Consider the following 13,312-nt stretch of genomic DNA (forward strand, 5'->3'; position numbering starts at 1 on the left):
GCTCTACCCCCCAGTCCCTACTCCCCTCCCAGAGCTGGGAGAGAACCCAGGAGTCCTGGCTCCCAGCCCACCCTGCTCTAATCCCCCAGTCCCGACTCCCCTCCCAGAGCTGGGAGAGAACCCAGGAGTCCTGGCTCCCAGCTCCCCCTGCTCTACCCCCCAGTCCCTACTCCCCTCCCAGAACCAGGGAGGGAACCCAGGAGTTCTAGCTCCCAACCCCGACTCCCAGAGCATTGACCCAGAGCAAGTGATTAATCCCTGGGGGAGCCACCCTCTATCAGCGTTGCAGAGGGGGGACAGTTTATGCGCTTTCCTGTATACGCTTTATACAGGGTAAAAGGGATTGATTTGGGGTTTGCACCCCACTGGGAGCTGGGTGTCCGGCTGCTGCAGACAGGGGACGTGCTGAGCAGTTTTTGGTTAAAGCCTGTGGGTTTGGGGGTGGCCCAGGCCTGGTCTGGGTTGCAGCAGGCTGGCGTGTCGGGCTCACCAGGGCAGGGTTCTGGAGTCCCAGGCTGGCAGGGAAACGGGCTCAGAGGTAAATTCAGTGCGTCAATTAATAGGCAGAAGTGATTTTATGAAGCAGGGAAAGTAGAGCCCTTTCGCAGGAAGCGTCTTCCAGTCACCTCATCGTCATGCCCAGGAGCATATCCTCGTAAGATCACACGGATGCAGGGTGGCAGCTTCTCCTCAGCTGCCTGCCAGGGACTGGGGCCCTGCCCATGGCAGGGGCAGGATACCTGAAACTGCTCGCTGGGCTCCCCTCTGGGGCAGACACGCCTGTGTCCCCCAAAGGAGCGGAGCCCCTGATCCAGCTGTGGGCTCACAGCTACCGGCTATGACGGACCCTTCGCTGGCCAGCAAAATCCCCCCCTTTCCTCGGGTCGGCCTTGCTCCCCGCTCGAGGCCTTGGGGTCCGGTCCCACTGCAGCCGTCCCCAGGACCCCACCGTCCAGCTCCAGGATACGTCTCTGCACCCCTCTTCCACCCCATTACAGCCAGGTCCTGCTTCTGGGTCCCCGCTTGGGTTTGGCTCGGGGCCGGTTTCTTGGCTTTCAATTCTGGGGTTTGCTGGTGGGCAGCCCCTTGTCTGGCAGCTTCTGCCCCCACGGCAGCCTTTTCCCGGGCAAACAGCGCATCGATTTCCAATTGTCACCCCTTGAGACTGTCACTTGATGGGCTGGGACACCCCAGAGAACCCCCCTGCCGGACCAGGCCCCCACCACTCGTCTCGCTGCCTTAGACACCAGGCAGCTCCAGCCCAGCCCCCGAGGCTGCAGGTCTGGAACTGTGACACCCTCAGCTCAGGGGCCTCTCAGTTACCAGAGACTTTCCCAGGCCCCGTGTTCAGCCGCCCTGGGCGATTTGCACTCTGCTTTTCACTCTGGGTTATTTCGCTTACTTTTCTGTCCCTATTTCCCTTACCTGAAACAAGCAAACAGAAAATAACGAACCGGTTACCACTTTGTCTGTTCCGCAGCCACCACACCTAAACCTCAGGTCAAATCACCACCAGCATTTCAAAGCAGTCAGCCATGCACAGACCCTGCTCGCTGCGCCCCTGGGACGGGTTCGGTCACAGAGATCCCCTTGGGACCGTCACCTGACGCACTGAATTTACCTCTGAGCCCGTTTCCCTGCCAGCCTGGGACTCCAGAACCCTGCCCTGGTGAGCCCGACACGCCAGCCTGCTGCAACCCAGACCAGGCCTGGGCCACCCCCAAACCCGCAGGCTTTAACCAAAAACTGCTCAGCACGTCCCCTGTCTGCAGCAGCCGGACACCCAGCTCCCAGCGGGGTCCAAACCCCAAATCAATCCCTTTTACCCTGTATAAAGCGTATACAGGAAAACGCATAAACTGTCCCCCCTCTGCAACGCTGATAGAGGTTTGCTGCCCCAGGGATTAATCACTTGCTCTGGGTTAATTAATAAACAAAAAGTGATTTTATGAAGTATAAAGAGGAGGATTTCAGCGGCTCCAAGTAATAGCAGCCAGAACAAAGTGAGTCACCCAGAAAATAAAACAAAACACGCAAGTGTGAGCCTAACACATGAAGACAGTGAACACGGGTAAATCTCACCCGCCGAGAGGGGCCAAGAAGCTTCTTTCCCAGGCCACACTCCTCCGTAGCCTGGGCCCATCCCTGCCCCGGGGCAGCCCTTGCTGGCTCCAGCCGGGATCCCAGGGGAAAAGCAGGGGCGGTCTCATGACTGGCCCCCTTTGTCCTGCGCCCCTCCCCTTTTATAGTGTCGGCCCAAGGCGGGAATCCTTTGTCTCCGGGCCCCACCCCCATTTCTAAGTGCCAAGCCCCAGGTTCAAGATGGATTCCAGACCCAGGTGACATGGCCCCATGTCCGGTGACACTTCCTGCCCCCCTGGCTCCAGCAGGGCCTGGAGTAAAGAGCTGTTTGCCATGACACATATTCCCATTACATCATATTCACCCTCGTTAGCATATTTTCATAACAGCACATGGAGGGCACCGTCTCAGGGCCATCCCGGGTTGCCATTCCCCGCCAGCCCGCTGACGTTCCCAGCCAAGCCGGCGATTTCCCCAGGCCTGAGTTTTTCCGCCAGTCTCAGGGTATTTTGGGGCCCTGATGTCACCCAGAGCCGGCTGCCGGCCACTTCCTCGCTCCATGGTTTCGACTCGCTACATTTCTCTGCACCTGGCTGCTCAGCGAGGAGCCGAATAAAGGCTGGTTCTGCTGGAAACAGAAATCTTCATTTCCCTCGGTGCCACTACAGCCCCGGGTCTCTGCGATGACATCCTCTAGGGCCTACAATAACACCAGGCAGAGCTGCCAAAGGTTCACTCAGATGGGGGCCCTGGAGCGGGTGAAAGGGACCCACAAGCACTCACAAGGGCAAGGGGAAATGGGAGGGGGCTGGGATCCAGGACTCCTGGGTTCTCTCCCAACTCCAGCAAGGGAGTGGGGCTGGTGGTCAGAGCAGGGGGGCTGGTGGTTAGAGCAGGGGAGGCTGGGAGCCCAAACTCGTGGGTTCTCTCCCCAGCTCTGGGAGGGGAGTGGGGGCTGGTGGCTTAGAGGTGGGGGACTGGGAGCCAGGACTCCTGGGTTCTCTCCCGGCTCTGGGAGGGGAGTGGGGTCTAACGGTTAGAGCAGGGGGGGCTGGGAGCCAGGACTCCCGGGCTGTGTTGCCGTTGCTTGTTGTGAGGCAGACGAGGGAGGTGCAGTAGCCAGGAAGTTGCGGGGTTGTTTTGCAGAAGGAAGGAGACGTGTATTTCACAACCGGCAGATTCACAAGGAAGGACGGACCCCAGCCATGGGGAGGGGGGCTTTGGGTCAACCCTCTGCTGGGAACGGAACCCAGGAGTCCTGACACTCCCCTCCCCTCGCTCTAACCACTAGTCCCCACTCCCCTCCCAGCACTGGGAGAGAACCCAGGAGTCCTAGTGCTCTGCAGCCCCACTACACTAGCTTGCTCAATTCCCCAGAGCCCAGCTCCCTCTTGAGGCAACAAACCCCGAGCCCCATTCCCTGCCCCCCAAGGCCCCGGGCCAGGCCCCGGGCCCCAGGCAGGGAGCAGGGCCCCTGGGATTATGGGTAGATTTCACAGCTCAGCAGCGGAAATTTTGCCTCTGCCAGGCTCTCCCTTGGGGGCACCAGAGCTACCCCTCCCACTTCCCCTCCAGCTGGGGAGAGAACCCAGGCGTCCGGGCTCCCAGCTCCCCTGCTCTAACCCACCAGCCCCTACTCCCCTCCCAGAGCCAGGGAGAGAACCCAGGAGTCCTGGCTCCCCACTCCCCTCCCAGAGCCGGGGAGAGAACCCAGGCGTCCGGGCCCCAGCCCCCCTGCTGACCCTGCAGCCGTTGCGGCGCATACAGCTGCCTCGTGAGCTTCTGGTGTGAACACTTGGGGGTTTCCGGGGCTGGGGAGCTGGAAGCAGAAGTCCCCCCCCCGCAGGACGCGCAGCCCGTGGGGGACGGACGGACGGACAGTGCTGGCAACGTCCAGGTCTGGGCCTGGTGAGAACGGGTGAGTGGCCCCTGCGCCGAGCGTGGGAAGGGAGCAGAGGGGGCTGGGGGGCTGGAGACGGCCGAGGGGTGAGGGGGATGGATACATCGATGGGGGGGGGGTCAGAGAGATTCAAACCAACTGTCCATCCCGCCCACCTAGGGTACCGTCACCCCTCCCAGCCTATCCCCCCTCCATTCAGCCACCCCCCACTCCATCTACCCCTCCCTCCATTCACACCCCTCACCCCTTGAGTTATCCACCCCCCAGCCCCCCGTCTGCTCCCCGCCGGTTAGAAATGGCTGAACCACGGGTGCCTCACCTGCTGTCAGGGAGCCCCGGGCTTGGGACCTGCTCCCCACCGAGCCGGGCAGGACTCTGGGGAGCCTCCTCCCCCTCCCACGGCTTCACCTCCTGGGTCTCTCCTTGGAGCATTCAGCATCCTCTGCCCCTCCAGGCACTTCCCCCAGCGAGCCCGCCCAGCGGGGTCCTGGGGGGGCCATGGGGTCCTGCACCCCCACCTCGCAGTCAGACGTGACTCTCAGCCAGCCAGTGACACAGAGGTTTATTCGATGACAGGAACAGGGTCTAAAACAGAGCTTGTAGATACAGCGAACCGGACCCCTCGGCTGGGTCCATTCTGGGGGGCAGTGAGCCAGACCCCCACATCTGCCCTCCACCCTCGTCCCCAGCCAGCCCCAAATTGACTCACTCTCCAGCCCCTCCTCTCTGCTCAGCTCCTGTTCGGGGCCAGGGGGGTCTCCTGATCCCTTTGTCTCCAACACCTTCAGTGGCACCTTTGCAGGGGGGGGGGGCCCAGGCCATCAGTTGCTAGGAGACAGAGTGTCAGGCATTTAGGTGCACTGGCCCTTTGCTCTGCCAGATACTTGAGAACTGCAGAGGGGAAACTGAGGCACCAGCACAGTATTCAGAGCAAACATTAAGAACGTTCCCAGTTGGTCACACCTGTGCCCCATACCATGGTGTGAGACCCACGGGACGTGGTCCCAAGAGTCAGAGCCTTTCGCGGGGTGGGGGGTGTTCCTGGGGCCGACTGCTGTAGTGCAGGGGGGGCTGGGACCCAGGACTCCTGGGTTCTCTCCTTGTGCTTCCAGTGTGTGACCTGTCTCCCTTCTCTGGCCTTAGAGTCCTGGATTCATCTGCTCAATTCCGATGTACAGGTACGGCTCTCCCCACGTAACCCGCCCGGTCAGGAGAGGGGTGATCCCAGCCTGGGGACCCTGTGGCGGGACGGCCCGTGGGGGCTCCATCCTTTCATCGGGGGAGAAGGAACCACTTCATTCCCCACCCAAACAGGGGGCAGGTTTTCCACCAGTGGTCATTTTAGGGGACAGGTGTGTGAGAAATGCCAATTCAGCGACAGCGAAATATCACTGACTCTGCCTCGGTGATGCCCAAATTCTTCATCTGGGGGCATATCGGGGGGGGGGGGGACTCCCTGATGCTCAGAAAAGCACAGAAGGGGGCCAGGTGAAATGGTCTCAAGGGCTGGAGGGACCATGGGGGGTCATCACAGGACCGAGCCAACCTAGACCTGGTCCTTCACCGCCCAGGATGGGGATCCCACGTCCCACGTGTGGACGCTGATGCCAGAGCCGAACGCCCCAAGACCTGGAAAGTCTGTTCTGATCTCCTGCCACAATCGCCCTGAGGCACCTGGTTACGTCTCCTCCTGCCATCTGTGGAGACGGTGCATTGGCCCCCGGCCTCAGGAAAACCCCTTCCCCCCTGCCCAGCTGGTTTTTAACCTCCCCAGGTTTTCTAAAACGGGCTCTGCTTTGTGCCGGCATGGGCCTGTTTTCTAATCCCTGCCCGTCCTGTCCTGCCCCACAAGACCCGCTCCCGCTCGCACCTGGTCTGGGTCTAGCGGTTCTAGCCTGGTCCCACCCGCAAAAAATCTCACATCCCACAAGACAGACAGAGGTGCCAGGAGCCTAAGAGAGACAAGGAAAAGCCAGTGACAGAATCCAGCCAAGTGCCGGGTCATATTAATCAATGCTGCCAGGCCATATTACGCCCCTTGCGCTTGACTGAATTTCACCGCGTTGAATCTAGACCAGCCTGTTTCTCATGGCGGTTTTGGCTCCTCCCAGTGGGGTGACAGCTGCAGATTTGACCAGTGCCCTCACCAGGCCCTGGCCCCCAGTGCAGGTCTGGGGGACACCCGGGGAGAGGGGGAGGGAGCTGGGGGGGGCCAGCACTGACTGCCTCTCTGGTGTTTGGTAGGTAAGCAATGCACCATCCCGGTCTGGGCAGTCGCCACTGTGGCAGGTGGGGGGTTTATCATGCTGGTTCTGATCCTGGTGCTGTCCATCTGCCTGTGCCGGGCCAGGAGACGAGGTGAGTTGGGCCTGGGGGGTTAGAGCAGCGGGGGCTGAGAGCCAGGACTCCTGGGTTCTCTCCCGGCTCTGGGAGGGGAGTGGGGGCTAGGGGGTTAGAGCAGCTGGGGCTTGGAGCCAGGACTCCTGGGTTCTCTCCCAGCTCTGGGAGGGGAGTGGGGGCTGATGGGTTAGAGCAGAGGGGGCTGGAAACCAGGACTCCTGGGTTCTCTTCCTGGCTCTGGGAGGGGAGTCAAGACTTACAATGTTCACTTTCTGTTACAGGAAAGAAGTTGGCGGCTTGGAAGGTGAGTAAAAGACAGGAGTGGGGGCCACCAGCTGACCTGTGCTGGGGGTGGGAGAGAGCCTGGGACTGCGGGTCGGGAGTGAGGGGCACCAGCAAGGCTGGGGGGCAGGGCAGGGCAGGGCTGGGCTAGCAGGGGCTGCAGGTCGGGAGTGAGGGGCACTGGCAGGACTGGTGAGCCCAGGGCTGGGATGGCAGGGGCTGCAGGTCGGGAGTGAGGGGCACCGGTAGGGCTGGGGGGGCAGGGCTGGGCTAGCAGGGGCTGCGGGTCAGGAGTGAGGGGCACCAGTGGGTCTGGGCTAGCAGGGGCTGCAGGTCGGGAGTGAGGGGCACCGGCTGGGTTGGCAGGGGGCTGCAGGTTGGGAGTGAGGGGCACCAGTAGGGCTGGGTGGGCAGGGCTATGCTAGCAGGGGCTACAGGTCGGGAGTGAGGGGCACCAGCGGGTTGGGGCTGCAGGTCGGGAGTGAGGGGCACCGGCTGGGCTGGCAGGGGGCTGCGGGTTGGGAGGGGCACCAGCGGTTCGGGGCTGCAGGTTGGGAGTGAGGGGCACCGGCTGGGTTGGCAGGGGGCTGCGGGTTGGGAGTGAGGGGCACTGGCAGGGCTGGGCTGGCAGGGGCTACGGGTCAGGAGTGAGGGGCACTAGCAGGGCTGGGCTGGCAGGGGCTACGGGTTGGGAGTGAGGGGCATTGCTCATTATTATCCCCTTGGGGTGCCTGTTCCCCCCCAGAGCGGAACGGAGCCGGAGGACCCCGACATGCATTACGCCTCCCTGCAGAATTTGGCCTCAGCCCAGGTCGGGGAGCAGCAGCCGGAGGTCCCCGACCCCCAGCACACGGACTACGCCACCGTGGCCGAAGTGAAGGGCCTGGGCGAGGAGGGTGGGGAAGGGGAGGGCCAGCCAGATGGGGGTGTGGACCCCGGGGAGCTTGTACAGGACCCCCAGGAAGGGGTGGCCGCTCACTGAGCTGTATTGGAGGGGGTGGAAAAAGGGGGAGCAGGAGGGGGGTCCCCGATAATGGAGGTGGGGGGAAGGTACCTGGTCACCAATAATCATCACACCGAGATCACAGATACCCCAGGACTGGCTCTTATGGTGGGTCTGGGCAGCGCCTGGTGCGGTGGGGGGGTCTGTGTCTGTACTGAGGGGCAGGGGAGGGGCTGTGGAGCTGGGGGGCAGGGGAGGGGACTATGGGGCTGGGATCAGGGTAGGGGACTATGGGGCTGGGATCAGGGTGGGGCTGGGGGGCAGGCAAGGGGGCTGGGGTGCACTCTAAATGAATTTATGCAGACATGCTAATGAGGGTGACTATGACGTCACTGGCATATGCGTGATCCTGCGCCAGGGCTCATGGCGAAGGCTGTAACGTGCCGGCCGTGGGCATCGCCTGGGGTGTCTGTGCCTGGAGTGAGGAGAAGTTGTGTTAACATGTATCTCGGCTGGGAACGTGCTATGTGGGGGCATTAAGGGTGCTCCAGATCCGTGACCTGTAAGTGGCCCTGTTGCCCTGCAAACCTCCCTGTACAGGGGGCCCGGCCCGGCCCAGCCTGCAGGAAAGGGGGCTGGGGTCCCACATGGCCTGTGCTCAGGCCCCTCACCGACACCTCTCGGCGGGTGAGAGTTACCCTTCTTCACTGTCTTCATGTGTTAGGCTCACACTTGCATGTTTTGTTATATTTTCTGGGTGACTCACTTTGTTCTGGCTGCTATTACTTGGAGCCAGTGAAATCCTCCTCTTTATACTTCATAAAAATCACTTTTTGTTTATTAATTAACCCAGAGCAAGTGATTAATCCCTGGGGCAGCAAACCGCTGGGTCTCTCTGTCAGTGTTACAGAGGGGGACAGTTTACACGTTTACCCTCTATATGCTTTACACAGAGATGCGACAAAGTGGGGTTCTATTCATCTTGTTATGCTGCATGTGAGTCTTCCTGTCCTGTGCTAATACCGTGTGTGCCTCAGTTTCCCTGGGTGCTGCACCGATACTTCGGGGGTGGGAATTGAGGGTGTAAGTTTCGCTGGGGCCTGGGGCAGGTGAGGCTGCCCAGCTGTCTGCACCTGTGTAACCTGGGACTCAGGAGGGGGCTGCAAGCAGGTGACTCTTTGCCAGGAAAGGGAGACAAGAGAAGGAGCAAAGGGGGATGTCGGAGGTGGGGTGGCCGGAAGCCGGCAGTCTGCGGGGAGGGGAGGGGGAGTCCAGCGCATCTGGCCCACGACTCCCCAAATGGACTTGGCTGAGTCCCTGATTTCTGGGCTAACAAGCTCTGTCCTACGCTGTGATCCTGCCAACTGATAAACCTGCTTTCCCCATCTGGCTGGGAGTCACATCTGACTGCCGAGTTGGGGGGCAGGGCTGCCAGGCTCCCCCAGGACCCCGCCTGTGCAGGCTCGCTGTGGGAAGCGCACGGAGGGGCAGGGGATGCTGGATGCTCCGGGGTCAGACCCAGGAAGATGGAAGCTGGAGACAATCTGTGCCAAGAGAGGAGGCTCCCCAGAGTCCTGCCCGGCGTTGCAGGGAGCAGTTCCCGAGCATCGCCCGGGATCCTGTGACAACTGGTGGGAGCGGTGGGATAAACTGCACCCCGAGGCTGGAGCATCCTGCAGTAAGTGGAGCAGTAGAAGGAAGGGGGCTTAGCAGCGGGCTGGAGGCTCCGACAGGTGGTTCCGGGAGGCGGAGGAGCCTACGGCTTAACCCCAAAAGAGAGTGGCCCCCCGAGAAGGGCTCGTCCCAGGGACCGAGGGGAGCTGAGCAGACCCCTTGGGAACAGCGAGGAGCTGGCCTTCTCCTTGAGAAGGATGTTGTAGAGCTGTGCGGAGACAGGGCTGTGCGTTGGAAAGCTCCCCAAGGTACAGTTCATTGCCCAGCTGGAAGAGGAGGATCGCGCCAAAGAGCCGGTTCCTGACCCAACCGGCGCCGCGGGAGGGGCTGGGAGCAGCCAGGCAGCCCCAGGACCCGCCTACCCGACCAGCAGGGGCTCTTCATAGCCCAGTTCCCCGTTGGTGGAGCTGAAACTGAAGGCGCTGGAGGAGTGTGAGAAGGAACAGCCGGGCCGGGTGAAGGAAGAGCAGGGCCGGGCGGGCCGGGCAAAGGAAGAGCAGGGCCGGGCGGGCCGGGCAAAGGAAGAGCAGGGCCGGGCGGGCCGGGCAAAGGAAGAGCAGGGCCGCCCGGGCCGGGCGAAGGAAGAGCAGGGCCAGGTGGGCCGGGCAAAGGAAGAGCAGGGCCGGGCGGGCCGGGCGAAGGAAGAGCAGGGACGGCGGCCCAGGTGAAGGAACGGCAGGGCCGGGCGAAGGAAGAGCAGGGCCGGGCGGGCGGGGTGAAGGAACGGCAGGGCCGGGCGAAGGAAGAGCAGGGACGGCGGCCCAGGCGAAGGAACGGCGAGGCCGGGCGGGGCGAAGGAACGGCAGGGCCGGGCGAAGGAAGAGCAGGGACGGCGGCCCAGGTGAAGGAACGGCAGGGCCAGGCGAAGGAACGGCAGGGCCAGGTGGGCCGGGCGAAGGAAGAGCAGGGCCAGGTGGGCCGGGCGAAGGAAGCGCAGGGCCGGGCGGGCGGGGTGAAGGAACGGCAGGGCCGGGCGGGCCGGGCGAAGGAAGGGAAAGGCCGGGCGGGCGGGGTGAAGGAACGGCAGGGACGGCGGCCCAGGCGAAGGAACGGCAGGGCCGGGCGAAGGAAGAGCAGGGCCGGGCGGGCCGGGCGAAGGAAGAGCAGGGACGGCGGCTCAGGCGAAGGAACGGCAGGGCCGGGCGAAGGAAGAGCAGGGCCGGGTGAAGGAAGAGCAGGGCCAGGCGGGCCGGGCGAAGGAAGAGCAGGGACGGCGGCTCAGGCGAAGGAACGGCAGGGCCGGGCGAAGGAAGAGCAGGGCCGGGCGAAGGAAGAGCAGGGCCGGGCGGGCCGGGCGAAGGAAGAGCAGGGACGGCGGCTCAGGCGAAGGAACGGCAGGGCCGGGCGAAGGAAGAGCAGGGCCAGGCGGGCGGGGTGAAGGAACGGCAGGGACGGCGGCTCAGGCGAAGGAACGGCAGGGCCGGGCGAAGGAAGAGCAGGGCCGGGCGGGCCGGGCGAAGGAAGAGCAGGGCCGGGCGGGCCGGGCGAAGGAAGAGCAGGGCCGGGTGAAGGAAGAGCAGGGACGGCGGCCCAGGCGAAGGAACGGCAGGGACGGCGGCTCAGGCGAAGGAACGGCAGGGCCGGGCGAGGCAGAATGAACTGGCGACGGCGGAGCTGAGACGCAGAGGCCCCTACGTGCTGAGTGGGGATGGGCCCAGGGGGCTAAGCCCGCAGGAACACCAATATCAAAGTGCTGCCTCAGTTTAAGGAAGGGACGACACAGACGCCTCCCTCACGGCCTTTGAGAAGGCTGCACTGCGCACCAGGCTGACCCACAGGCTTCGGCATCTCACCCCCGTACTGGGCCCCAAGGCCACAGGGACATGCAGCCAGCTGGCCGGGGTGGAAGCAGGGGACCACACGCTGTTCACACAGGCCCCACTGCGCACGTTGGAGCTGGCCCCGACGCGTACAGGACAGGGCTCCAGGGCGTGCAGGTGACCACGCTGATGGGGGAGTCACCCCCAAGTGGGTGAAGGGGGCCGGGGCCCAGGCCGAGGACATGATTGAACTGGTGGGGTTGGAGCGACTATCTCAACTCTGCCCACCCGAGCTGAGGACATGGCTGGTGGACAAGAGGCTGAAGGACCTGCGCCAGGCAGGGCGGCCGGATGACGAGTTTGCAGACAGGTCGGGATATGGCGTCCCAGGGGGACAGGCCCATAGCAGTGCAGAAGGGGGGTCGCCCAGGGGCTCCCCTGAAGGGCGTCTCGGTTAAATCCCCCCCAAGGGGCACAGCCCGCACCCAAGCTGACTGACCGGCCCGGGGACCAACGGGACCTGAGGTGTAATTACTGCGGGCAGAGGGGCCACGAGCTCGGGGGCAGGAGGAGCAAACTGAGGCCTCCCAGGGTTACCTGGGTGGGAGCCCAGCCGGAAGAGCGGCTGGCAGCTTAGCCATGGCCCAAGAGCGAGGAGCCTCCCAGGCCAGCTCCTCGGGGCGGCCGGAAGCTCCAGATTCAAAGTTCTCAAGTCTATGGGGGTGGGTGCGGGGGGGGGGGGCCCTGAGGACCGAGTGCCTCGTTCCCCTGGTCTCTGGGTCCTGGGACCTGAGGTGACGCTGGCCCGGCACATGGTGGTGGCCCCAGATCGGGTGGTGCCCAACACCTACCTGACCCTGACGGGCGAGTGTGGGCCCCCATTTAAGGTATCCATGGCGAGGGTGCATCTGAAATGGGGGGCCGAGGGGCCCAAGACATGGGGTGCACCATCAGCTGCCGACCGAGGTGCTGATGGGGGGTGACCAGGCAGACTGACGAGGCGGCCCCTAGAGCGCCCTAGTCATCACCCGTAGCCAGGGCCAGCGAAGGGCGCTCTGCCCTGACACCGGGGCTAGTGCCCTGCTGGGGGTGCCGGTCCCTATCCCGTGGGAAAGGAGCCACTGGGAACAGGACTTGGGGGGCTGTGGCCTCGGACCCAGCCAGCGAGAGGGAGCAGGTCCCACTCCCTGCCCCAGCCGCTGAATCCCAGACCGAGCTGCAGAGGGATCCCTCCTTGGAGAAGCTGAGGGAACTTACTGGCCACAGCGCTGCAACCCCCCTTGGGGAAGGCTGCAGGGACAGAGTCCTGCGGGAGAAGGGATTCCTGTACCGGGAATGGGCTCCCCAAGGGGAAGTGGAGTTGTGGGGGATCAGGAGGCAGCTGGTGGTGGCCCGGAAGTATCGCCGCCAGGTGCTGTGCCTGGCCCCCGATGTCCCTCTCTTGGGACACCAGGGGATCCAGCGCCCAGGCAGAGGCTGCCATGTATCTTACTGACCCGGGGACTTTGATGCCGTCTGGCAATACTGTAGGTCCTGCGACCCCTGGCCGAGGGCGGGGACAGCCCGGGACAGGGGGAAAGCGGGTTTGAGGCCCCTGCCCATCATAGGGGAGCTCTCCAGAAGGTGGCCATGAACACAGGGGGGCCCCTCAGCAAGACGACCCGGTCGGGGAAGTAACACATCCTGGTGGTGGTAGATTTCGCTACCCCGGGCGGTGGCCTTGTCCTCTAACGAGGCCGAAGCGCTGCTGAGCGTTTTCAGCAGAGTGGGGGTCCCCAGCAAGGTCCTTACAAACTGGGGCTCCAATTTCATGTCAACTCTGCTCCGGTGCTTGTGGTGTCCGACACACCTGGGCCTTGGCGTATCACCCTCAGTCCAACGGGCTGGTGGAGAGGTTCAACAGCACCCTGAAGAGGATGCTGAAAACCTTTATGGATGAGCACCCGCAGGACTGGGACAAGCACTTACCCCGCCTGCTGTTCGCATACAGGGAAGTGCCCCGGGAATCAACTGGGGTCTCTCCTTTGGAGTTGCTGTACGGGGGAGTGAGGCGACCCCTGGACTTGCTGCGGATGAATGGGAGGGGAAGGCCTCCCCCCTGGAAAGTCGGGGTGCAGTATGTACTGACCTTCCGGGAAAAGCTCGCAGAGCTCGTGCGCTTGGCCGGGGAGAATTGAGCCAGGGCCCAAGGGAAGCAGGTCTGGTACGGCTGCCCAGCGCGTGCCCGTCCCTATGGCACAGGGCAGCAGGTGATGCTCCTCACCCCCGTGAGGAAGAACAAGCTCCCGGCTGCCACGGACGGGCCCTTTCAGGTCAGCCAGCAGCTGAACG

This window comes from Gopherus flavomarginatus, chromosome 12 (assembly GCF_025201925.1).
Source record: "Gopherus flavomarginatus isolate rGopFla2 chromosome 12, rGopFla2.mat.asm, whole genome shotgun sequence".
In the NCBI taxonomy this organism is placed as follows: Eukaryota; Metazoa; Chordata; order Testudines; family Testudinidae; genus Gopherus; species Gopherus flavomarginatus.